This window comes from Aegilops tauschii, chromosome 4 (assembly GCF_002575655.3).
Source record: "Aegilops tauschii subsp. strangulata cultivar AL8/78 chromosome 4, Aet v6.0, whole genome shotgun sequence".
Lineage (NCBI taxonomy): Eukaryota > Viridiplantae > Streptophyta > Magnoliopsida > Poales > Poaceae > Aegilops > Aegilops tauschii.
The window spans coordinates 431565518-431593373 of record NC_053038.3 but is presented as its reverse complement, the minus strand read 5'-3'; the positions used below and the strand labels follow the sequence as shown (position 1 = coordinate 431593373).

Here is a 27856-nt window from a genome sequence, read left to right as displayed (position 1 = left end):
TTGTTGTATAAGATGATCATGTTTTGTTGAAGTTATCGGTAACTGGCAGAAGCCTTATGGTTATCTCTTTATTGCATAAGATGCAAGTGCCAAATAATTGCTTTACTTTATCGCTATGCGATAGCAATAGTTGCAAAAGCAATAATTGGCGAGACGACCATGTGACGACACATTGATATAGATCAAGATGATGGAGATCATGGTGTCATGCCGGTGACGATGGAAATCATGACGATGCTTTGGAGATGGAGATCAAAGGCACAAGATGATGATGGCCATATCATGTCACATATTTTGATTGCATGTGATGTTTATCTTTTATACATCTTATTTTGCTTAGTTTGACGGTAGCATTATAAGATGATCTCTTACTAAATTATCAAGGTATAAGTGTTCTCCCTGAGTATGCACCGTTGCGAAAGTTCTTCGTGCTGAGACACCACGTGATGATCGGGTGTGATAGGCTCTACGTTCAAATACAACGGGTGCAAAACAGTTGCACACGCGGAATACTCGGGTTAAACTTGACGAGCCTAGCATATAACAGATATGGCCTCGGAACACGGAGACCGAAAGGTCGAGCGTGAATCATATAGTAGATATGATCAACATAGTGATGTTCACCATTGAAACTACTCCATCTCACGTGATGATCGGACATGGTTTAGTTGATATGGATCACGTGATCACTTAGAGGATTAGAGGGATGTCTATCTAAGTGGGAGTTCTTAAGTAATATGATTAATTGAACTTAAATTTATCATGAACTTAGTCCTGATAGTATTTTGCAAATTATGTTGTAGATCAATAGCTCGCGTTGTTGCTTCCCTGTGTTTATTTTTGATATGTTCCTAGAGAAAATTATGTTGAAAGATGTTAGTAGCAAAGATGCGGATTGGATCCGTGATCTGAGGATTATCCTCATTGCTGCACAGAAAAATTATGTCCTTGATGCACCGCTAGGTGACAGACCAATTGCAGGAGCAGATGCAGACGTTATGAACGTTTGGCTAGCTCAATATGATGACTACTTGATAGTTTAGTGCACCATGCTTAACGGCTTAGAATCGGGACTTCAAAGACGTTTTGAACGTCATGGACCATATGAGATGTTCCAAGAGTTGAAGTTAATATTTCAAGCAAATACCTGAGTTGAGAGATATGAAGTCTCCAACAAGTTCTATAGCTAAAAGATGGAGGAGAATCGCTCAACTAGTGAGCATGTGCTCAGATTGTCTGGGTACTACAATCGCTTGAATCAAGTGGGAGTTAATCTTCCAGATAAAATAGTGATTGACAGAATTCTCTAGTCACCATCACCAAGTTAGTAGAACTTCGTGATGAACTATAGTATGCAAGGGATGACGAAAGTAATTCCCGAGCTCTTCGTGATGCTGAAATCGACGAAGGTAGAAATCAAGAAAAACATCAAGTGTTGATGGTTGACGAGACCACTTCAAGTGTTGATGGTTGACGAGACCACTAGTTTCAAGAAAAGGGCAAAGGGAAGAAGGGGAACTTCAAAAAGAGCGGCAAGCAAGTTGCTACTCAAGTGAAGAAGCCCAAGTCTGTACCTAAGCCTGAGACTAAGTGCTTCTACTGCAAAGGGACTGGTCAACTGGAAGCGGAACTACCCCAACTATTTGGTGGATAAGAAGGATGGTAAAGTGAACAAAGGTATATTGGATATACATGTTATTGATGTGTACTTTACTAGTGTTTATAGCAACCCCTCGGTATTTGATACTGGTTCAGTTGCTAAGAGTAGTAACTCGAAACGAGAGTTGCAGAATAAACAGAGACTAGTAAAAGGCGAGGTGACGATGTGTGTTGGAAGTAGTTCCAAGATTGATATGATCATCATCGCACACTCCCTATACTTTCGGGATTAGTGTTGAAACTAAATAAGTGTTATTTGGTGTTTGCGTTGAGCATGAATATGATTTGATCATGTTTATTGCAATACGGTTATTCATTTAAGTTAGAGAACAATTGTTGTTCTGTTTACATGAATAAAAACCTTCTATGGTCATACACACCAACGAAAATGGTTTGTTGGATCTCGATCGTAATGATACACATAATCATAATAATGAAGCCAAAAGATGCAAAGTTAATAATGATAATGCATCTTATTTGTGGCACTGCCGTTTAGGTCATATTGGTGTAAAGCGCATGAAGAAACTACATACTGATGGAATTTTGGAATCACTTGATTATGAATCACATGATGCTTGCGAACCGTGCCTCATGGGCAAGATGACTAAAATGCTGTTCTCCGGAACTATGGAGAGAGCAACAGATTTGTTGGAAATCATACATACAGATGTATGTGGTCCGATGAATATTGAGGCTCGTAGCAGGTATCATTATTTTCTGACCTTCACAGATGATTTGAGCAGATATGGGTATATCTACTTAATGAAACAGAAGTCTGAAACATTTGAAAAGTTCATATAATTTCAGAGTGAAGCGGAAAATCATCGTAACAAGAAAATAAAGTTTCTACGATCTGATCGTGGAAAAGAGTATTTTAGTTACGAGTTTGGCCTTCAGTTAAAACAATGTGAAATATTTTCACTACTCATGCCACCTGGAACACCACAGCATAATGGTGTGTCCGAACGTCATAAACGTACTTTATTGGATACAGTGCAATCTATGATGTCTCTTACCAATTTACCACTATCGTTTTGGGGTTATGCATTAGAGACAGCTACATTCACGTTAAATAGGGCACCATCAAAATCCGATGAGACGACGCCTTATGAACTGTGGTTTGGCAAGAAACCAAAGTTGTCGTTTCTTAAAGTTTGGGGTTGCGATGCTTATGTGAAAAAGTTTCATCCTGATAAGTTCAAACCCAAATCGGAGAAATGTGTCTTCATAGGATACCCAAAGGAGACAGTTGGGTAAACCTTCCATCACAGATCCGAAGGCAAGACATTCGTTGCTTAGTATGGATCCTTTCTAGAGAAGGAGTTTCTCTCGAAAGAAGTGAGTGGGAGGAAAGTAGAACTTGATGAGGTAACTGTACCTGCTCCCTTATTGGAAAGTAGTTCATCACAGAAATCTGTTCCTATGACTTCTACACCAATTAGTGAGGAAGTTAATGATGATGATCATGTAACTTCAGATCAAGTTACTACCAAACCTCGTAGGTAAACCAGAGTAAGATCCGCACCAGAGTGGTACGGTAATCCTGTTCTGGAGGTTATGTTACTAGACCATGACGAACCTACGAACTATGAAGAAGCGATGGTGAGCCCAGATTCCGCAAAATGGCTTGAGGCCATGAAATCTGAGATGAGATCCATGTATGAGAACAAAGTGTGGACTTTGGTTGACTTGCCCGATGATCGGCAAGCAATTGAGAATAAATGGATCGTCAAGAGGAAGACGGACGCTGATAGTAGTGTTACTATCTACAAAGCTAGAATTGTCACAAAAAGGTTTTTCGACAAGTTCAAGGTGTTGACTATGATGAGAGTTTCTCACTCGTATCTATGCTTAAATCTGTCTGAATCATGTTAGCAATTGCCGCATTTTATGAAATATGGCAAATGGATAAACAAAACTGCATTCCTTAATGGATTTATTAAGGAAGGTTGTATATGATGCAACCAGAAGGTTTTGTCAATCCTAAAGGTGCTAACAAAATATGCAAGCTCCAGCGATCCATCTATGGACTGGTGCAAGCATCTCGGAGTAGGAATATACGCTTTGATAAGTGGATCAAAGGATATAGTTTTATACAGACTTGCGGTGAAGCCTGTATTTACAAGAAAGTGAGTGGGAGCACTACAACATTTCTGATAAGTATATGTGAATGACATATTGTTGATCGGAAATAATGTAGAATTATTCTGCAAAGCATAAAGGAGTGTTTGAAAGGAGTTTTTCAAAGAAAGACCTCGGTGAAGCTGCTTACATATTGAGCATCAAGATCTATAGAGATAGATGAAGACGCTTGATAAGTTTTTCAATGAGTACATACCTTAACAAGATTTTGAAGTAGTTCAAAATAGAACAGTCAAAGAAAGAGTTCTTGCCTGTGTTACAAGGTGTGAAATTGAGTAAGACTCAAAGCCCGACCACGGCAGAAGATAGAAAGAGAATGAAAGTCATTCCCTATGCCTTGGCCATAGGTTCTATAAAGTATGCCATGCTGTGTACCAGATCTATTGTATACCCTACACTGATTTTTGCAAGGGAGTACAATAGTGATCTAGGAGTAGATCACTGGACAGCGGTCAAAATTATCCTTAGTGGAATAAGGAAATGTTTCTTGATTATGGAAGTGACAAAAGGTTCGTCGTAAAGGGTTACGTCGATACAAGTTTTGACACTAAATCTAGATGACTCTAAGTCTCGGTCTAGATACATATTGAAAGAGGGAGCAATTAGCTAGAGTAGCTCCGTGTAGAGCATTGTAGACATAGAAATTTGCAAAATACTTACGGATCTGAATGTGACAGACCCGTTGACTAAAATTATCTCACAATCAAAACATGATCACACCTTAGTACTCTTTGGGTGTTAATCACATAGCGATGTGAACTAGATTATTGACTCTAGTAAATCCTTTGAGTGTTGGTCACATAGAGATGTGAACTATGGGTGTTAATCACATGGTGATGTGAATTATTGATGTTAAAATCACATGGCGATGTGAACTAGATTATTGACTCTAGTGCAAGTGGGAGACTGAAGGAAATATGCCCTAGAGGCAATAATAAAGTTATTATTTATTTCCTTATATCATGATAAATGTTTATTATTCATGCTAGAATTGTATTAACCGAAAACATAATACATGTGTGAATACATAGACAAACAGAGTGTCACTAGTATGCCTCTACTTGACTAGCTCGTTAATCAAAGATGGTTATGTTTCCTAGCCATAGACATAAGTTGTCATTTGATTAACGAGATCACCTCATTAGGAGAATGACGTGATTGACTTGACCCATTCCATTAGCTTAGCACTCGATCGTTTAGTATGTTGCTATTGCTTTCTTCATGACTTATACATGTTCCTATGACTATGAGATTATGCAACTCCCATTTACCGGAGGAACACTTTGTGTGCTACCAAACGTCACAACGTAAATGGGTGATTATAAAGGTGCTCTACAGGTGTCTCCAAAGGTACTTGTTGGGTTGGCGTATTTCGAGATTAGGATTTGTCACTCCAATTGTCGGAGAGGTATCTCTGGGTCCACTCGGTAATGCACATCACTATAAGCCTTGCAAGCATTGTGACTAATGAGTTAGTTGCGGGATGATGTGTTACGGAACGAGTAAAGAGACTTGCCGGTAACGAGATTGAACTAGGTATCGAGATACCGACGATCAAATCTCGGGCAAGTAACATACCGGTGACAAAGGGAACACCGTATGTTGTTATGCGGTCTGACCGATAAAGATCTTCGTAGAATATGTGGGAGCCAATATGGGCATCCAGGTCCCGCTATTGGTTATTGACCGGAGACGTGTCTCGGTCATGTCTACATAGTTCTCAAACCCGTAGGGTCCGCACGCTTAACGTTACGATGGCAGTTTTATTGAGTTTTGATGTACCGAAGGAGTTCGGAGTCCCAGATGAGATCGGGGACATGACGAGGAGTCTCGAAATGGCCGAGACGTAAAGATCGATATATTGGACAACTATATTCGGACTTCGGAAAGGTTCCGAGTGATTCGGATATTTTTCGGAGTACCGGAGAGTTACGGGAATACGTATTGGGCCTTATTGGGCCATACGGGAAAGAAGAAAAAGGGCCTCAAGGGTGGCCGCACCCCTCCCCTTGGTCTGGTCCGAATTGGGCTAGGGAAGGGGGGCGCCCCCTTCCTTCTTTTTTTCCCTTCCTCTTTTCCTATTCCATATGGGAGGTGGAATCCTACTAGGACTAGGGAGTCCTAGTAGGACTCCACACTTGGTGCGCCCCCTCCTAGGGCCGGCCTCCTCCTCCCTTGCTCCTTTATATACGGGGGCAGGGGGGCACCCCAGAGACACAACAATTGATCCTTGAGATCTCTTAGCCGTGTGCGGTGCCCCCCTCCACCATATTACACCTCGATAATACCGTTGCGGAGCTTAGGCGAAGCCCTGCGTCGGTGGAACATCATCATCGTCACCACGCCGTCGTGCTGACGAAACTCTCCCTCAACACTCGGCTGGATCGGAGTTCGAGGGACGTCATCGAGCTGAACGTGTGTAGAACTCGGAGGTGCCATGCGTTCGGTACTTGATCGGTCGGATCGTGAAGACGTACGACTACATCAACCGCGTTGTGATAACGCTTCCGCTTTCGGTCTACGAGGGTACGTGGACAACACTCTCCCCTCTCGTTGCTATGCATCACCATGATCTTGCGTGTGCGTAGGAATTTTTTTTGAAATTACTACGTTCCCCAACAGCACCAAGGGTCAGCTTTGATCCCTTATCTTTTTGTTTTGGTGATGGATGAGGTCACAAGGAATATACAAGGAGATATGCCAAGGTGTATGCTCTTTGCGGATAAAGTGATGCTAGTCGATGATAGTCGGATGGGGGTTAATAGAAAGTAAGAGCTTTGGAGAAAAACCTTGGAATCGAAGGTTTTAGGCTTAGGTGAACTAAAACTGAGTACATGAGGTGTGGTTTTAGTACTACTAGGCACGAGAAGGAGGAGGAGGTGCCTTGGTGGGCAAGTGGTATCTCAGAAGAACTCCTTTTGATATTTGGGGTCGATGTTGCAGGAGGATGGTGATATTGATGAAGATGTGAGACATCGAATAAAAACCAGAGGGATGAAGTGGCACCAAACTTTTGGCGTTCTCTATGACAAGAAAGTGCCACAAAAGGTAAAAGGCGGGTTCTATAGTACAGTGATTGGACCCGCAATATTGTATGGCGCTGAGTGTTGGACAACTAAAAGGCAACATGTTCAACAGTTAGGTAGCAGAGATGCGCATGCTGAGATGGATATGTGGCCACACAAGCAAGGATCACGTTCGGAATGATGATACACGGGATAGAGTTGGGGTAGAACCAATTGAAGAGAAGTTTGTCCAACATCGTATGAGATGATTTGGGCATATTCAACATAGACCCCAGAAGCTCGAGTGCGTAGCGGGTGCTAAAACATGTTGAGAATGTCAAGAGTGGTTGGGGTAGACCAAAATTGACATGGGAGATTGGATGGACTGGAATATCACCAAATAACTAGTCATGGACACGGGTCGTGGAAGTTAGCTATGCATGTGCCAGAACCAAGAGTTGGCTTCGAGATCTTATGGGTTTCAGATCTAGCCTATCCTCAACTTGTTTGGAACTAAAGGCTTTATTGTTATTGTTGGTATGAAGACCTTATTCAGAACTAAATAAAGATATGTGGGCAGGGGGATTAGGCGAGGAAATTAGTGTCTGACTGCATGCCAAAAAGACGCACTCTCGTGCATGCCTCGACGCTTGTAACTCGTGTCACCCCCTCCAATGTAACGGGGCCCACTTCTCACCTGTGGTCTGATACGTCTCCGACGTATCTATAATTTATGAAGTATTCATGCCATGTTTACAAAAAAAATTATATGGTTTTGGTATGATTTGATTAGAACTAACCCGGACTGACGCTGTTTTCAGCAAAACTACCGTGGTGTCGTTTTTTGTGCAGAAATAAAAGTTCTCGGAATGGACTAAAAATTTACGGTGATTTTTTATGGACCAAAAGATAACCCCGAAGCACAAGAGTTGGACCAGAAGCTTCATGAGAAAGCAGCAAGGGTGGAGCCCACCCCCTAGGGTGTGCCCCCCTGGCTTATCGGTGCCTCGTGGACCCTCTTGACGTGAGACCGACACCAAAAATTCCTATAAATCCCCAAACCTCTAAAAAGAAACCTAGATCAGGAGTTCCGCCGCCGCAAGCCTCTGTAGCCACGAAAAATCAATCTAGGCCATCATCACCATGGAGGCCAAGGACTAGAGGGAGAACCTCTCCCCATCTAGGGGGAGAGGCCATGGAGGAGGAAGCACAAGGGGGAGACTCTCTCCCCCTGTCTCTCGGTGGCGCCGGAGTGCCGCCTGGGGAACCATCGCCGCGGTGATCGTCTTCATCAACATCACCATCTTCATCACCTTCCTCATCTCTTTTACGTGGTCCACTCTCCCGCACCCCGCTGTAAACCCCTACTTGAACATGGTGCTTTATGCCACATATTATGATCCAATGATGTGTTGCCATCCTATGATGTTTTGAGTAGATTTCCTTTGTCTTTTGGGTTGATTGATAATCTAGATTGGTTTGAGTTGTATGTTTTACTTTGTTGTTATCCTATGGTGCCTTCCGTGCCGCACACACGTGAAGGATTCCCGTTGTAGGGTGTTGCAATACGTTCATGATTCGCTTATAGTGGGTTGCTTGAGTGACAGAAGCATAAACCCGAGTAAGGGGGTTGTTGCGTATGGGATAAAGCGGACTTGATACTTTAATGCTATGGTTGGGTTTTACCTTAATGATCTTTAGTAGTTGCGGATGCTTGCTAGAGTTCCAATCATAAGTGCATATGATCCAAGAAGGAAAGTATGTTAGCCTATGCCTCTCCCTCATATAAAATTGCAATGATGACTACCGATCTTGTTAACAATTTTCTAGGACAATTCCGCACACTGATCCATCATTATTCCACACTTGCTATTTATAATATATAGTAATATATTCTAACTTTATATTAACATCACCTACTTTTATATTTTAGTTCTCCGATAACATGCAAAGCTATCCTTTTCATACCCACAACGTAGTTTTATTTATCATTTCTAGTTGGAAGCAAACATTCGGTATACGTAGAGTTGTATCGGTGGCAGATAGGACTTGAGAGAATATTGATCTTACCTTTAGCTCCTTGTGGGTTCGACACTTCATACTTATCACTTCCATCTTTGGAAATTGCTATGATGATTCCTTGCACTTCGGGATTATCATGGTCCCAATAGAAAGCATACGTTTGGTCGGATCAATCGTTGCAGTGAGCGAATGCCATGGAGCAATTTTGCGTTCCAAGCACCTAGGGTTTGTTTGGTTGCTACATAACACCCATGGAGACTCTGTGGCCAAATCTCGGCTGTCTGGTTACATGCGCGTTTCGTTGGGCCTGTTGCGCGTGATTCTCAATGCATCCCATATACCATCTCATGAGGAACGACTGAATCGACCATTTTCGTGGTGCCAGGCTCGGTGGAGCGCAAAAAGGCACGTGACTGCATGCACACGGAAGATAGATGAGACGACGCTCCAGAAGGCGCATCTTAAATCCCTTCTCTACTTAGTCTCCCATGTCTTCCTTTTCACTCGCCTGTCACCTTCAGCGGCTCTACCAACGTCGGCACCATGGAGACCATCGGCGGAAGGAAGATCATGATGGTGATCTCCGCTCCTTCCATCCGTACGTGCTTCATCGCCACTGTAACATCCACTCCATCCCTCTGTAAGTGGTGGTAAGCCATGAACCCACTCATACAATGCATGTAGGATCGTAGATCTGTATGTTGAAGGCTAGTGATGTCCTTGATGGCATGCATGATTGATAATGTGCGGATCTATTGATAGGGTTCGATTTAGGGTTTCATCTTAGCCCGATTTGGGGATATTTTCTGGTTAGGGCCTCATCTTAGCCGGATTTGGCAAAACTTCAATGTTTAGTCTTAAATCGGTGATTAAATTTAAATTTGTGTTAGTGTTCTAATTATAAGGCATATTTTTTGCGGTGCTCTACTGACAAGCTGATCCTTGATGGTGCTAGCCCCAAAGTTGTTGTTGAGGGCAGTTGCTCCAAGGATGCTGGAGAAGGCACCGCCTCCAAGAGGGGGGAGGCCGACAAAGATTAGCGACTTCCATGAGGAAGTTTCTCCAATTCACGTCTAGAAGGTTGATGAGGACATCACCACCATTGATATGACTTTAGCAATTATAGGTCCAATTACAAGAAGTCATGTCAAACAAATAACTGATCAGGCGAACGCTAACTTAGTTTAATCATATAAAGTTGATGAAATGTTTGTGCCTTCATTCCTTTTATTTTTTACTGAACTCAAGTGCAAAGTGGAGGGAAGTCGGCAATCTTTGAAGTCGTGAAGAAACAATGTTTGTCGAAACAAATTCTGAATTGAATCTCGGCTTTTCAGAATATGCCTCTAATCTTTTTCTATTTCTCCGCCATTGTGGAGATGTGGCATGGAAACAGGATATACCATTGAAAGCTCCTTTAAGTGTACTTTCCAACTTAGAAAAACATTGCATCATTTGGAGTCCTGTATCTCCAAGTCGGCTTTGCTAGGGGTCGGATTTACATGGTTTTGCAGTCGGGCTAGTCGTGATTGGTAGACTAGTAGGGGTAGTTACAGTTTTGCTTCGAATGGAATTGGGGGGTGTGATAACCTTGTACGCACGAGTTCCTGGAATTTGGGGGATTGTATTGTCATGTGGATACATCTCGATCTGCTGGAGTGAATTAATCGGTTTTATTTTGTTATGGGTGCAGGATATTATATCGGAGTAGTTGATTAGTTACATGTGGCTACACAAATGGTGAAATTAGGACACTGTATCGTTCGGTGATACTAGTTAGTTTCCTTGTGGCTGCGCAAATGGTGAAATTAGGACACTGTTCCATCCGGCAATAGTGAGTTTCCATCTCTAGCAAACAACGAGTTTGTGCTATTTCTGCTCTCTTTTCTACTGAAATGGTGGCGAAAACCTTGCCAAAGCTAGGTTACATATTTACAGGATTACATACCGAACCCAGTGGTATGCACAGCAAGGCACCACTAAGTATGTTAGTAGTACTACATATGTTACCTTTACTTTACAGCTTGATTTCATATCAGAAGTTGTGGGTTCTTGAGGATGTATGGCATCCTAATTGTCTGAAGATACTGTTCGCACACGAATACGTCACCGTGTACCCTCGACGCCGGGGGTGATGCACCGCAGCTCACGTTGAAGGAGACCCGGCCGGAAGCGCGGTACGCAGACAATCCGGCGGGTGCTTTTGAGGACCCGAAACCCCACACGCCCGGGAGGGACCCCGTCAGGGCGTGTGGCGGCTATGGGCTGCCCTAGGTCGACCTGATCGCTCCTAGGGCCTCAAGGTTCGCCGCCCTGCAATGAAGAAGAACGAATGAAGAACGAGGAAGAAGAAGAACTAGGGTTAAGGAGAAAAGATAAAAGATAAAAGTGGTAGATGTGTTTGTTCGATTGTGTGTTGTTCAATCGGCCATCACCCCTTAGGTATATAAGAGGCGGCTGGACTTCCCGTGCAAGGAAAAAGCTTGGATCCACGTCCAAAACCCTAGTCAAATTCGGAATCCAAACTTTCCAAAACTGTTCGGTTTACAACCTGGCTGCACCATGTGGGCCACGTTTGAGGCAGTAAACGACCTCGGATGGAAACGAGCCTAAAAGGTTGATCCCATCACATGCAGTTTTTACCTTCTCTTTAAATGGATCGGCTTGAAGCAGCCGATGCAAAAACTTTTTGCCATCGGGACCAATCGGAATAGACTGGGCATCTCTTGGTGTTTCAACAAACTTCAATCGTCCTTTTTCAATGGCCGATTTAACTATTTGACGAAACATGTTGCAATCCTCAAAATTATGCTTGGACGAATCATGCAACTTACAATACATTCGTCCTTGGATTGATGGCTTAACATAGTGATCAAAAATTGTAATGTAATTATTTTTCGGCAACAAATCAAATATTTGATCACACATGCTTGAATTGAAGGTATACTTCTTGTTTTCTAGCCAATCTTGATGTGCGAACGGATTTGGAGATAAGCAAACGAATGGTTCAGATTTGGAATCTCCCCATTCGGCTATGCATTGTGTCTTCCACTCGATCTCCAATGTCTTTGGATAAGATATTATATTAGCATCGGTTTTCTCAATAGAATTTAACCTTGGCTTTAAATTTCTGAAACGAAAATAGTTAGAACATACATGCCTCAATTGAGACCAAGTGTAAGCCAAGTATGAAACAAGCAAAGCTACCCAATTAGATATGAACTTTAAATAAAGCAATGGGAAAAGCTTTGGCTACATTAATAAGTCACTATCGGTCTCTTTGAATGGTACAATATATTGACCGATATGCTTAGTAACAATTTTATTGCTAACAAGTAAATTGCCCTTCTTCATTGGTCTTTGAAAATTATTTATGAGAATTTTTTTAATAGATGCATCAACAATAAAGTTGTGACCAACTCTGCAAATAGGTAAATTACTTGCTAGACATACCTCTTCAAATATGTTGGGAGAGCATGATGATTGCATGTGATGAATAATATCGCGCTTTGCTTCTGGATGGCTTCCCAACACCATTTCACAATTTTCTTCTTGATTTCGTGCATCATAAATTTGAAGATCTTTGTCAACCGAACTTTGTTCGGCTACGTGCTCTTGCCCTTGAAGCTTGTCAATTTCTATGGCACGAAACTCATAGGGCAGGAAGTATGTTCCATTAACTTCAGAAAAATCAAGCATGACTGTCTTGCTATGCTTTCCATGCCCTTTCTCAATAATACTTGTTTCTTTGGATTTGATGGACTCAGAATATATAGTACTTGATTTGGCTTTTTCAATAACTGAATTTTGTTTGTTACCTGAATCAATACCTTTATCTTTCTGAATTTGCAAGGCTTCTCGCTCTTGTCTAATTTTAGCCCACATCTCAGCTTGGCGAGCTTTGAACCTTTTCATCTCAATTTCCATCCACTCCTCATGAGATTGCCCCCCATACTTGGAGACTCTTCCGGCAATGAGTTGCCGAAACTATGCAATTGTTTAGGGGGTACATTGGATGCTATAGTATTTGGTGAATGCATCATTTGCACAACTCTAGCTTTTACAGCAGCAAATCATGAAGCTTCCCGCCTTTTATTAGTTCCTGACGAATAGCTTTGCACAAATCCCAAGAGAATGTAAGATTGTTCTCAATTACCCAGTCTGGATATGGTTGCCCCCGATGCTTTTAGACTCTTTCAGCAATGAGATGTTGCCGAAATTCTGTAATTGTATAGGGGGAACATGACATGCCACGGTAGTGGGTGAAGGCATTTGTGCTCCTGCAGAAGTTTCACTTATTCGGCCATGACCGTGAAGGTACGGGGCCGAATTATGGACATCAACAGTTGCGTATGGTGCAAAAAAATTAGTAGCATGAGGTGTAGCATATGATGTTTGAGGGTAATTGGCCGAATAACTAGTAGTAGCATGGCCAATTCCCCTATCCACCGACATGTTTGGATTAAGATGTTGCAAGTTAGTTGCCGATGAATAAAAAGGTGAAACAGTTTGTTGCATGCTATTGAAAGTTCCTGCATAGGGTGTTTCAACTTGATTAACCAAACTCACCAAGTTGTTCATCGGCGTATGGATTTGTCGGGTTGCCGATGCATGGGAGTTGGTACACATATGTTGCATGTTGCTAAAATTATATGAGGTAGAAGCATGGAGATTTTGTTGCATCGGCTCTTGCTCATAATTAGATGCATGATTGATAAAGCTAGGGCTAGCCAAAACATTATGCTCATTAAACGATCTAGCAACAACATATGCATTATTTGCATCTACGTAAGGGAATTGGGTATTCATGTTACCTTTGTAGACTGCAAACCCTAGATGACGTTCTCTTCGTAGCAAGAACAGACCGGAGACCGTTCAAAGCTTCGTCCCCAGCGGAGTCGCCAAAAAGTGTGTTCGCACATGAACACGTCATCGTGTACCCTGGACGCCGGGGGTGATGCACCGCAGCTCACGTCGAAGGAGACCCGGCCGGAAGCGCGGTACGCAGGCAATCCGGCGGGTGCTTTTGAGGACCCGAAACCCCACACGCCCGGGAGGGACCCCGTCAGGGCGTGCGGCGGCTATGGGATGCCCTAGGTCGGCCTGATCGCCCCTAGGGCCTCGAGGTTCGCTGCCCTGCAATGAAGAAGAACGAACGAAGAACGAGGAAGAAGAAGAACTAGGGTTAAGGAGAAAAGATAAAAGATAAAAATGATAGATGTGTTTGTTCGATTGTGTGTTGTTCAATCCGCCATCACCCCTTAGGTATATAAGAGGCGGCTGGACTTCCCGTGCAAGGAAAAAGTTTGGATCCACGTCCAAAACCCTAGTCAAATTCAGAATCCGAACTTTCCAAAACTGTTCGGTTTACAACCTGGCTGCACCTTGCGGGCCACGTTTGAGGCAGTAAACGACCTTGGATGGAAACGAGTCTAAAAGCAATCTTGACCGTTTTGGCGAGACGAACAACTTTCATGTTGAACGTTTTTTTATCAGAGGAGTCCGAGGGATGACTACTGGACGACACAGGAAGATATCAATCCCAGAATGAGGGCGGTCCTAGTGGACTGGCTGGTGGAAGTGGCATGGGAATTCAGGCTTCCTTCTGACACGGTTCACCTTGCTGTTTCATATGTCGACCGCTTCCTCTCGGCAACTGTCATAGCCGGAAAAGGCTGCAACTACTTGGTGTGACCGCATTGCTTGTTGCTGCGTAGGGAACTAAACCATTGTTTATCTTTCTTTTTTGTTTATCTCTTAGCATGACTATCTGACTAGAATGGATGGAATGTTGCAGGAAATATGAAGATGATATACATGTGCATAAGGTGCAAAAATACAGTGACATTACTGACAAAACGTACACCAACCAGCAGGTTAGCCTTTCTTCTGCTTAACTTCCCACAGTAAATTTCCAGGACTCAATGGTGGAGAAACATTTGTGGTTTTTATTTATGCACCGCGGGTGGTGAAGATGGAGGCTGACATACTGAAATATATTTACTTTGAGATGGGGAGTCCCACTGCAAGAACTTTTCTACGGTATGTACTTTAGCTGAAACTTCTACGTTCAAAATATAAAATATCCTCAGAGTAAAACAGTTATCATAAAAGTTCAGAAATATAAGTAAAGTAGTACTATTATATATGATTACTGCCATATTGTGCTCAAATACATTCCTAAGCCTAACGTTCTACGTATCTGTTCTGCCTACATTTTTGTTCCTGAATGAGAAAAATCCTAGATCTGGCTATTGAAAAGCTGGCCAGAATCCATGTCTGACTAGCATAGCACATAGGCAGAGTCTGAAAATAATTTTCTTTTCACGAGATCTATTAGGTGGTCCGAACACGGTTTCAGTGGCCAGGCCATCCCCGCGAGGCCACGACCACGTCGTGTTCAGCATGTACAATAGTTAACATGTTTAATTCGCATAACGTATATGTTGTCTTATGATTATTGCCACACTGGACTCAAAAGATCCTAACCCTGATGTTCAATGCATGTTGTTATAAGAGATACATAACTGTTTGCCGCGAACGCGATGTAAGCATCTGTTGCAGCATCTGATATTGTATTCACTTGATGTTCTTTATTGTAACATTTCTCCCCTCTTCAAACCTTAGCGTGCAAAAGCGAAGAAGCTGGAGTTTCTGTGTAGCTACCTTGCGGAACTGAGTTTGCTGCACCATGGCTGCATACAGTTCAATCCATCAGTTGTTGCTGCTGCCTGCCTTTTTCTGGCCAGGTTCACAATCAGCCCAACTACCCGTCCTTGGGTAAGAAGACGTGAGTATTTGTTGAATCTACATTATGCTTTATAATTTTCTGATATTAGCCTGTGTTTATTCTGCAGAACCTGACCCTGCAAAGGAACACGGACTACAAGGTCTCTGATCTCAAGTCTTGCATCTTGATTATACACGAATTGCAGTTGAATGGAACGTATCCGGGCCTGTAAGAAGTCGCCATCAAAGTCAAGTATAATGATCGCAAGGCAAGATAGGCTGCCCCCAGTTTTTTGGCTTTCACATGCGAACTTTTTTGTTTGAATTTGTGTTATGACCGGTTTAGCCTATGGCCGTAGAAGGCCCACCGGGCAATCTTAGCCCATAAGTTATCTTAGGTTAATTCGTATGCAAGTTATCTAAGTTATAAATATATGTTGTAAGACTCTTTTTGAGATTAAGCAATAAGAATATTATTATCCCTATTGCCCTGCTCCCAGAGGAGCCGGAACCCTAGCCGCCGCCGCCATCTTCCTCCTACGCGACGGCGCCCAGCCGCCGCCGCGCCCGCTCATCGCCTCGCCCCGCTCCATCCTTCCCCTACAACCTACGGAGCAGGTCCGGTAGGATCCCTGGTTCTACCAATTTGGTATCCAGAGACTCGGTTGCGATCATGTCATCATCATCATCCACGCCAACGCTGCCCGGCGGCACCACCGCCCCGATGACCACTGCCCCGATGACCACTGTCGGGTCCCCAACGCCGCCGGCCCCGATCACCTCCGCGTCGCCGGCCCCCGTCACTTCCGCGCCGCCGACAACCTCCGTCTTCACGCCGGAGGAGATGACCAGCATCCTGCGGGGCCTCGTGACGGCTGTCCAGGGCATCTCCCTGTACCTGGCCAGCCCGTACACCACCCCGCCGGCTGCGCCCCTGCCTACAGCCACCCGGCGACGCACTGGCCGATGCAGGCCGCGTCTGGCCCGAGCGGACCGCCCCTGCTGCCGTTCCAGGCGGGCTACACCAGCGGGCCTCCGCCGCTGCTGCACCTACCCACAGCAGACGCAACAGCCGCTGCAGCTCCAGGCGCCACCTCTGCCCAGCGTCGGACTATCGTCCGCCGCTCCGACCAGCCTGCCAATACACCAGGTCCGGTTTCCGCCCTCTCCGTCGCCATTACCGGCGTGGGCGGCTGGGTCTTTGCCGTCACCGGTCTACACCACGGCTCCAGAACAGCCGACACCGTTCCCGCAGTTCGGTGGGCCATCCGGCTCCGCGGGTCCCTACCCGGAGTACTCCGACTAGGCGCCACCCGCCTCGCTGCTCCGCCCCTCCGAGCCCTCTCGACACGGCGCTCGACGCAGACACCGCCACGGTTCGCCAAGATCGACTTCGCCACCTATGACGGCATGGAGAACCCCCTCAACTGGCTCAACCAGTGCGACCAGTTTTTTCGCGGGCAGCGCACCCTCGCATCGGAGCGTACCTGGCTCGCCTCTTACCACCTCCGCGGCGCGGCCCAGACGTGGTATTACGCTCTCGAGCAGGACGAGGGCGCCATGCCCCCTTGGGAGCGCTTCCGCGAGCTCTGCCTCCTTCGCTTTGGGCCTCCGGTTCGCGGGAGCCGCCTGGCGGAGCTCGGCCGCCTTCCCTTCACCTCCACGGTGCAGGACTTCGCCGACCGCTTCCAGGCCCTGGCATGCCATGCATCGGGCATGACGGCGCAGCAGCGGCCCGACCTCTTTGTCGGTGGACTTCTGGATCACATCCGCGTGGACGTGGAACTTCGGGGACCCCAGGATCTCCAGTCGGCCATGTACTACGCCCGCGCGTTCGAGCGCCGCGCGGTGGCCATCCAGCAGGAATCACCGTCCCGGACCGCTGGGTCGCTACCCGGGCCGGATTCCGTGCAGGGTCGGCCTGCGCAGGCTTCCGCGGCACCCCTCGCCGCGACCGCGGCGTGCCCGTTCCGCCGGCTCACCTCAGCAGAGCTACTCGAGCGTCACCGCCAGGGGTTGTGCTTCAACTGCGACGAGCCCTACATGCCGCGGCCATGCCTGCCCGCGAGTCTTCTACCTGGAGGTTACAGACTACATTCCGGAGGACGCCGTCGCCGCCGACCTGGCCGCCCCAGCTGTCGAGAAGGTGTTTGACGCTGGTTGATCACCTCGAGGAGTTCAGCAAGCGCTTTCCCACCTTACAGCTCGAGGACGAGTTGTTTGTGCAGGCGGGGAGAAGTGTTATGATCGGTTTAGCCTATGGCCGTAGAAGGCCCACCGTGTTGGAAATATGCCCTAGAGGCAATAATAAAATGGTTATTATTATATTTCCTTGTTCATGATAATTGTCTATTATTCATGCTATAATTGTGTTATCCGGAAATCGTAATACATGTGTGAATACATAGACCACAACGTGTCCCTAGTAAGCCTCTAGTTGACTAGCTCGTTGATCAACAGATAGTCATGGTTTCCTGACTATGGACATTGGATGTCATTGATAACGGGATCACATCATTAGGAGAATGATGTGATGGACAAGACCCAATCCTAAGGATAGCGCAAAGATCGTGTAGTTTGTTTGCTAGAGCTTTTCCAATGTCAAGTATCTTTTCCTTAGACCATGAGATCGTGTAACTCCCGGATGCCGTAGGAGTGCTTTGGGTGTACCAAACGTCACAACGTAACTGGGTGACTATAAAGGTACACTACAGGTATCTCTGAAAGTGTCTGTTGGGTTGACACGGATCGAGACTGGGATTTGTCACTCCGTGTGACGGAGAGGTATCTCTGGGCCCACTCGGTAATGCATCATCATAATGAGCTCAATGTGACTAAGGAGTTAGCCACGGGATCATGCATTACGGTACGAGTAAAGAGACTTGCTGTTGGAAATATGCCCTAGAAGCAATAATAAATAGGTATTATTATATTTCCTTGTTCATGATAATCGTTTATTATCCATGCTAGAATTGTATTGATAGGAAACTCAGATACATGTGTGGATACATAGACAACACCATGTCCCTAGTAAGCCTCTAGTTGACTAGCTCGTTGATCAATAGATGGTTACGGTTTCCTGACCATGGACATTGGATGTCGTTGATAACGGGATCACATCATTAGGAGAATGATGTGATGGACGAGACCCAATCCTAAGCCTAGCACAAGATCGTGTAGTTCGTTTGCTCAGAGCTTTTCTAATGTCAAGTATCACTTCCTTAGACCATGAGATTGTGCAACTCCCGGATACCGTAGGAATGCTTTGGGTGTACCAACCGTCACAACGTAACTGGGTGGCTATAAAGGTGCACTACAGGTATCTCCGAAAGTGTCTGTTGGGTTGGCACGAATCGAGACTGGGATTTGTCACTCCGTGTAAACGGAGAGGTATCTCTGGGCCCACTCGGTAGGACATCATCATAATGTGCACAGTGTGACCAAGGAGTTGATCACGGGATGATGTGAGTTACGGAACGAGTAAAGAGACTTGCCGGTAACGAGATTGAACAAGGTATCGGGATACCGACGATCGAATCACGGGCAAGTAACATATCGATAGACAAAGGGAATTGCATACGGGATTGATTGAATCCCTGACATCGTGGTTCATCCGATGAGATCATCGTGGAACATGTGGGAGCCAACATGGGTATCCAGATCCCACTGTTGGTTATTGACCGGAGAACGTCTCGGTCATGTCTGCATGGTTCCCGAACCCGTAGGGTCTACACGCTTAAGGTTCGATGACGCTAGGGTTATAGGGAAAGCATGTGCGTGGTTACCGAATGTTGTTCGGAGTCCCGGATGAGATCCCGGACATCACGAGGAGTTCCGGAATGGTCCGGAGGTAAAGATTTATATATGGGAAGTCCTGTTTTGGTCACCGGAAAAGTTTCGGGTGATATCGGTAATGTACCGGGACCACCGGGAGGGTCCCGGGGGTCCACCAAGTGGGGCCACCAGCCCCAGAAGGCTGCGTGGGCCAAGTGTGGGAGGGGACCAGCCCCAGGTGGGCTGGTGCGCCCCCCACCAAGGCCCAAGGCGCATGGGAGAGTGGGAGGGGAAAACCCTAGTCCAGATGGGCCTTAAGGCCCACCCTAGTGGCGCCCCCCCTCTCCTCCCCTTGGCCACCCCCCTTGGATGGGATCTAGGGCTGGCCGCCTCCTCTTGGGGTGGGAACCCTAGAGGGGGGCGCAGCCCCCTCCCCCCCTATATATAGTTGAGGTTTGGGCTGCCCAAGAGACATGAGAACGTCTCTCTTTCGGCGCAACCCTACCCCTCTCCCTCCTCCTCCTTTCCCGCGGTGCTTGGCGAAGCCCTGCGGGATTGCCACGCTCCTCCACCACCACCACGCCGTCGTGCTGCTGCTGGACGGAGTCTTCCTCAACCTCTCCCTCTCTCCTTGCTGGATCAAGGCGTGGGAGACGTCACCGGGCTGCACGTGTGTTGAACGCGGAGGCACCATTCTTCGGTGCTTAGATCGGAATCAACCGCGATCTGAATCGCTACGAGTACGACTCCCTCATCCGCGTTCTTGCAACGCTTCCGCATCGCGATCTACAATGGTATGTAGATGCACTCCCCTTCCCCTCGTTGCTAGTAAACTCCATAGATTGATCTTGGTGATGCGTAGAAAATTTTGAATTTCTGCTACGTTCCCCAACAGTGGCTTCATGAGCTAGGTCTATGCGTAGTTTCTATGCACGAGTAGAACACAAAGCAGTTGTGGGCGTAGATGTTGCCAATTCTTCTTGCCGCTACTAGTCTTATCTTGTTTCGGCGGCAATGTGGGATGAAGCGGCCCGGACCGACCTTACACGTACGCTTACGTGAGACAGGTTCCACCGACTGACATGCACTAGTTGCATAAGGTGGCTAGCGGGTGTCTGTCTCTCCCACTTTAGTCGGAACGGATTCGATGAAAAGGGTCCTTATGAAGGGTAAATAGAAATTGGCATATCACGTTGTGGTTTTACGTAGGTAAGAAACGTTCTTGCTAGAAACCTATACAAGCCACGTAAAAACTTGCAACAACAATTAGAGGACGTCTAACTTGTTTTTGCAGCATGTGCTATGTGATGTGATATGGCCAAAAGGATGTGATGAATGATATATGTGATGTATGAGATTGATCATGTTCTTGTAATAGGAATCACAACTTGCATGTCGATGAGTATGACAACCGGCAGGAGCCATAGGAGTTGTCTTTATTTTTTGTATGACCTGCGTGTCATTGAATAACGCCATGTAAATTACTTTACTTTATTGCTAAGCGCGTTAGCCATAGAAGTAGAAGTAATCGTTGGCGTGACAACTTCATGAAGACACAATGATGGAGATCATGATGATGGAGATCATGGTGTCAAGCCGGTGACAAAGATGATCATGGTGCCCCGAAGATGGAGATCAAAGGAGCAAGATGATATTGGCCATATCATGTCACTATTTGATTGCATGTGATGTTTATCATGTTATGCATCTTATTTGCTTAGAACGACGGTAGTAAGTAAGATGATCCCTTATAAAATTTCAAGAGACGTGTTCCCCCTAACTGTGCACCGTTGCGAAGGTTCGTTGTTTCGAAGCACCACGTGATGATCGGGTGTGATAGATTCTAACGTTCGAATACAACGGGTGTTGACGAGCCTAGCATGTACAGACATGGCCTCGGAACACATGCAAAACACTTAGGTTGACTTGACGAGTCTAGCATGTACAGACATGGCCTCGGAACACAAGAGACCGAAAGGTCGAACATGAGTCGTATAGTAGATACGATCAACATGGAGATGTTCACCGATGATGACTAGTCCGTCTCACGTGATGATCGGACACGGCCTAGTTTGACTCGGATCATGTATCACTTAGATGACTAGATGGATGTCTATCTGAGTGGGAGTTCAATAATCAGATGAACTTCATTATCATGAACATAGTCAAAAGGTCTTTACAAATTATGTCATTGCGCTTTAGTTCTACTGGTTAAGATATGCTCCTAGAGAAAATTTAGTTGAAAGTTGGTAGTAGCAATTATGCGGACTGGGTCCGTGAACTGAGGATTGTCCTCATTGCTGCACAGAAGGCTTATGTCCTTAATGCACCGCTCGGTGTGCTGAACCTCAGCGTCGTCTGTAGATGTTACGAAACATCTGACATACACGTTTTGATGACTACGTGATAGTTCAGTGAGTAATGCTAACGGTTTAGAATTGTGGCACCAAAGATGGTTTTGAAACGTCGCAGAACATATGAGATGTTCCGAAGACTGAAATTGGGATTTCAGACTAGTGCCCACGTCAAGAGGTATGAGACCTCTGACAAGTTTCTTAAGCCTGCAAACTAAGGGAGAAAAGCTCAATCGTTGAGCATGTGCTCAGATTGTCTGAGTACCACAATCGCTTGAATCAAGTGGGAGTTAATCTCCCAGATGAGATAGTGATGGTTCTCCATAGTCACTGCCACCAAGCTAGTAGAGCTTCGTGATGAACTATAACATATCAGGGATAGTTATGATGATCCTTGAGCTATTCGCGGTGTTTGACACCGCGAAAGTAGAAATCAAGAAGGAGCATCAATTGTTGATGGTTAGTAAAACCACTAGTTTAAGAAGGGCAAGGGCAAAAGGGATACTTCATGAAACAGCAAGTCATTTGCTGCTCTAGTGAAGAATCCCAAGGTTGAACCCAAACCCGAGACTAAGTGCTTCTGTAATGAGAAGAACGGTCACTGAAGCAGTACTACCCTAGATACTTGGTAGATGAGAAGGCAGGCAAGGTCGACAGAAGTATATTGGATATACATTATATGAATGTGTACTTTACTAGTACTCCTAGCAGCACCAGGGTATTAGATACCGGTTCGGTTGCGAAGTGTTAGTAACTCGAAATAAAAGCTGCGGAATAAACGGAGACTAGCTAAAGGTGAGATGACGATATGTGTTGGAAGTGTTTCCAAGGTTGATGTGATCAAGCATCGCATGCTCCCTCTACCATCGAGATTTGGTGTTTGCGTTGAGCATGATTGGATTATGTTTATCGCAATACGGTTATTCATTTAAAGAGAATAATGGTTACTCTGTTTATTTGAATAATACCTTCAATGGTCTTGCACCTAAAATGAATCTTGATCATAGTGATACACATGTTCGTGCCAAAAGATATAAAATAGTAATGATAGTTCCACATACTTGTGGCACTGCCATTTGAGTCATATTGGTATAGAACGCATGAAGAAGCTCCATGTAGATGGATCTTTTGACTCAGTCGTTTTTGAAAAGATTGAGACATGCGTACCATGTCTATTGGTATATATGCATGAAGAAACTCCATGCAGATGGATCGTTTGGACTCACTTGATTTTGAATCACTTGAGACATGCAAATCATAGCACATGGGAAGATGACTGAAAGGCCTCGTTTTCAGTAAGATGGAACAAGAGAGCAACTTGTTGGAAGTAATACATTTTGATGTATGCAGTCCAATGAGTGCTGAGGCATGCAGTGGATATCGTTATGTTCTTACTTCACAGATGATTTGAGTAGATGCTGAGAATATTTACTTGATAAAACACAAGTCTGAATTATTGAAAGGTTCAAGTAATTTCAGAGTGAAGTTGAAGATCGTCGTGACAAGAGGATAAAATGTCTGTGATATGATCATAGAGATGAATATCTGAGTTACGAGTTTGGCACACAATTAAGACATTGTGGAAAGTGTTTCACAGTTAATACCGCCTGGAACACCACAGTGTGATGGTGTGTCCGAACATCATAACTGCACCCTATTGGATATGGTGCATACCATGATGTCTCTTATCGAATTACCACTATCGTTTATGGGTTAGGCATTAGAGACAACCGCATTCACTTTAAAAGGGGCACCACGCAATTCCGTTGAGACGACACCGTTTAGAGAAACCTAAGTTATCGTTTCTTAAAAGTTTGGGGCTGCGATGCTTATGTGAAAAAGTTTCAGGCTGATAAGCTCGAACCCAAAGCGGATAAATGCATCTTCATAGAATACCCAAAAACAGTTGGGTATACCTCCTATTTCAGATCTGGAAGCAAAAGTAATTGCTTCTAGAAACGAGTCCTTTCTTGAGGAAAAGTTTCTCTCGAAAGAATTGAGTGGGAGGATGGTGGAGACTTGATAAGGTTATTGAACCGTCGCTTCAACTAGTGTGTAGCAGGGCACAGGAAGTTGTTCCTGTGGCACCTACACCAATTGAAGTGGAAGCTTATGATAGTGATCATGAAACTTCGGATCAAGTCACTACCAAACCTCGTAGGACGACGAGCATGCGTGCTACTTCAGAGTGGTACGTGATCCTGTCTGAGATATCATGTTGTTGGACAATACTGAACCTACGAGCTATGGAGAAGCGATGGTGGGCCCATATTCCGACAAATGGTTGGAAGCCATGAAATCCGAGATAAATGGAACTTTGAGAAGAAGACGGACGTGGACGGTAATGTTACCGTCTATGAAGCTCGACTTGTGGCAAAGAGTATTTCCACAAGTTCAAGGAGTTGACTACGATGAGATTTTCCCATCCGTAGCGATGCTTAATTCCGTCGGAATCATGTTAGCATTAGCTGCATTTATGAAATCTGGCAGATGGATGTCAAAACAAGTTTCCTTACTAGTTTTCGTAAGGAAAGGTTGTATGTGATACAATCAGAAAGGTTTTGTCGATCCTAAGGATGCTAAAAGGTATGCTAGCTCCAGCGATCCTTCTAAGGACTGGAGTAAGCATCTCGGAGTTGGAATGTACGCTTTGATGAGATGATCAAAGATTTTGGGTTTATACAAAGTTTATGAGAAACTTGTATTTCCAATAAAGTGAGTGGGAGCGCTACAACATTTCTGATAAGTATATGTGAATGACATATTGTTGATCCGAAATGATGTAAAACTTCTGGAAATCATAAAGGGTTGTTTGAAAGGAGTTTTTCAAAGGAAGACCTGGATAAAGCTGCTTACATATTGGGCATCAAGATCTATAGAGATAGATCAAGACGCCTGATGATACTTTCAAAGAACGCACACCTTGACATGATTTTGAAAGAGTTCAAAATAGATCAGCAAAGAAGGAGTTCTTGGCTATGTTACAAGGTGTGAGTATTGAGTAAGACTCAAGACCTGACCACAGCAGAAAAGAGAGAAAGGACAAGGTCGTCCCCTATGCTTCAGACGTAGGCTCTACAGTATGCTATGCTGTGTACCGCACATGAAGTGTGCCTTGCCATGAGTTGGTCAAGGGGTACAATAGTGATCCGGGAATGGATCACATGACAGCAGTCGAACTTATCCTTAGTATCTAGTGGACTAAGGAATTTTCTCGATTATGGAGGTGAAAAGGAGTTCGTCGTAAAGGGTTACGCCGATGCGAACTTTGACACTAATCCGGATGACTCTGAGTAGTAAACCGGATTCGTATAGTAGAGCAGTTATTTGAAATGGCTCCAAGTAGCGCGTGGTAGCATCCACAAGATGACATAGATATTCGTAAAGCACACACGGATCTGAAAGGTTCAGACCCGTCGACTAATAACCTCTCTCACAAGCATAACATGATCAACCCAGAACTCATTGAGTGTTAATCACATAGTGATGTGAACTAGATTGATGACTCTAGTAAACTCTTTGGATGTTGGTCACATGGTGATGTGACCTATGAGTGTTAATCACATGGTGATGTGGACTAGATTATTGACTCTAGTGCAAGTGGGAGACTGTTGGAAATATGCCCTAGAAGCAATAATAAATAGGTTATTATTATATTTCCTTGTTCATGATAATCGTTTATTATCCATGCTAGAATTGTATTGATAGGAAACTCAGATACATGTGTGGATACATAGACGACACCATGTCCCTAGTAAGCCTCTACATGACTAGCTCGTTGATCAATAGATGGTTACGGTTTCCTGACCATGGACATTGGATGTCATTGATAACGGGATCACATCATTAGGAGAATGATGTGATGGACGAGACCCAATCCTAAGCCTAGCACAAGATCGTGTAGTTCGTTTGCTCAGAGCTTTTCTAATGTCAAGTATCACTTCCTTAGACCATGAGATTGTGCAACTCCCAGATACCGTAGGAATGCTTTGGGTGTACCAAACGTCACAACGTAACTGGGTGGCTATAAAGGTGCACTACAGGTATCTCCGAAAGTGTCTGTTGGGTTGGCACGAATCGAGACTGGGATTTGTCACTCCGTGTAAACGGAGAGGTATCTCTGGGCCCACTCGGTAGGACATCATCATAATGTGCACAGTGTGACTAAGGAGTTGATCACGGGATGATGTGAGTTACGGAACGAGTAAAGAGACTTGCCAGTAACGAGATTGAACAAGGTATCGGGATACCGACGATCGAATCTCGGGCAAGTAACATATCGATAGACAAAGGGAATTGCATACGGGATTGATTGAATCCCCGACATCGTGGTTCATCCGATGAGATCATCGTGGAACATGTGGGAGCCAACATGGGTATCCAGATCCCGCTGTTGGTTATTGACCGGAGAACGTCTTGGTCATGTCTGCATGGTTCCCGAACCCGTAGGGTCTACACTCTTAAGGTTCGATGACGCTAGGGTTATAGGGAAAGCATGTGCGTGGTTACCGAATGTTGTTCGGAGTCCCGGATGAGATCCCGGACGTCACGAGGAGTTCCGGAATGGTCCGGAGGTAAAGATTTATATATGGGAAGTCCTGTTTTGGTCACCGGAAAAGTTTCGGGTGATATCGGTAATGTACCGGGACCACCGGGAGGGTCCCGGGGGTCCGCCAAGTGGGGCCACCAGCCCCAGAAGGCTGCGTGGGCCAAGAATGGGCGGGGACCAGCCCCAGGTGGGCTGGTGCGCCCCCCCCCACCAAGGCCCTGTTGGGAATCGTAGCATAATTTAAAATTTTCCTACGCTCACCAAGATGCATCTATGGAGTCTACTAGCAACGAGGGGAAAGGAGTGCATATACATACCCTTGTAGATCGCGAGCGGAAGCGTTCCAATGAACGTGGATGACGGAGTCGTACTCGCCGTGATCCAAATCACCGATGACCGAGTGCCGAACGGACGGCACCTCCGCGTTCAACACATGTACGGTGCAGCGACGTCTCCTCCTTCTTGATCCAGCAAGGGGGAAGGAGAGGTTGATGGAGATCCAGCAGCACGACGGCGTGGTGGTGGATGTAGCGGGTCTCCGGCAGGGCTTCGCCAAGCTTCTGCGAGAGAGAGAGGTGTTGCAGGGGAGGAGGGAGGCGCCCAAGGCTGTGGGTTGCTGCCCTCCCTCCCCCCCCCCCCCCCTTATATAGGCCCCCTGGGGGGGGCCCTAGAGATGGGATCTCCAAGGGGGGGGGCGGCCAAGGGGGGAAGGGGTTGCCTTGCCCCCCAAGGCAAGGGGGAAGCCCCCCCACCCTAGGGTTCCCAACCCTAGGCGCATGGGGGGAGGCCCATGGGGGGGCGCCCAGCCCACTAGGGGCTGGTTCCCTTCCACTTTCAGCCCATGGGGCCCTCCGGGATAGGTGGCCCCACCCGGTGGACCCCCGGGACCCTTCCGGTGGTCCCGGTACAATACCGGTAACCCCCGAAACTTTCCCGGTGGCCGAAACTTGACTTCCTATATATAATTCTTCACGTCCGGACCATTCCGGAACCTCTCGTGACGTCCGGGATCTCATCCGGGACTCCGAACAACTTTCGGGTTTCCGCATACATATATCTCTACAACCCTAGCGTCACTGAACCTTAAGTGTGTAGACCCTACGGGTTCGGGAGACATGCAGACATGACCGAGACGCCTCTCCGGTCAATAACCAACAGCGGGATCTGGATACCCATGTTGGCTCCCACATGTTCCACGATGATCTCATCGGATGAACCACGGTGTCGAGGATTCAATCAATCCCGTATGCAATTCCCTTTGTCAAACGGTATGTTACTTGCCCGAGATTCGATCATCGGTATCCCAATACCTTGTTCAATCTCGTTACCAGCAAGTCTCTTTACTCGTACCGCAATGCATGATCCCGTGACTAACGCCTTAGTCACATTGAGCTCATTATGATGATGCATTACCGAGTGGGCCCAGAGATACCTCTCCGTCACACGGAGTGACAAATCCCAGTCTCGATCCATGCCAACCCAACAGACACTTTCGGAGATACCCGTAGTGCACCTTTATAGTCACCCAGTTACGTTGTGACGTTTGGCACACCCAAGGCACTCCTACGGTATCCGGGAGTTGCACGATCTCATGGTCTAAGGAAAAGATACTTGACATTGGA

At 45.7% G+C, this 27856-nt stretch overlaps 1 pseudogene; it reads left to right on the top strand.

The window, feature by feature from the left end:
- The first annotated feature begins 13133 nt into the window (after positions 1-13133).
- Positions 13134-16041, top strand: LOC109772180 (cyclin-A3-1-like; annotated as a pseudogene).
- The last annotated feature ends 11815 nt before the right edge of the window (positions 16042-27856 follow it).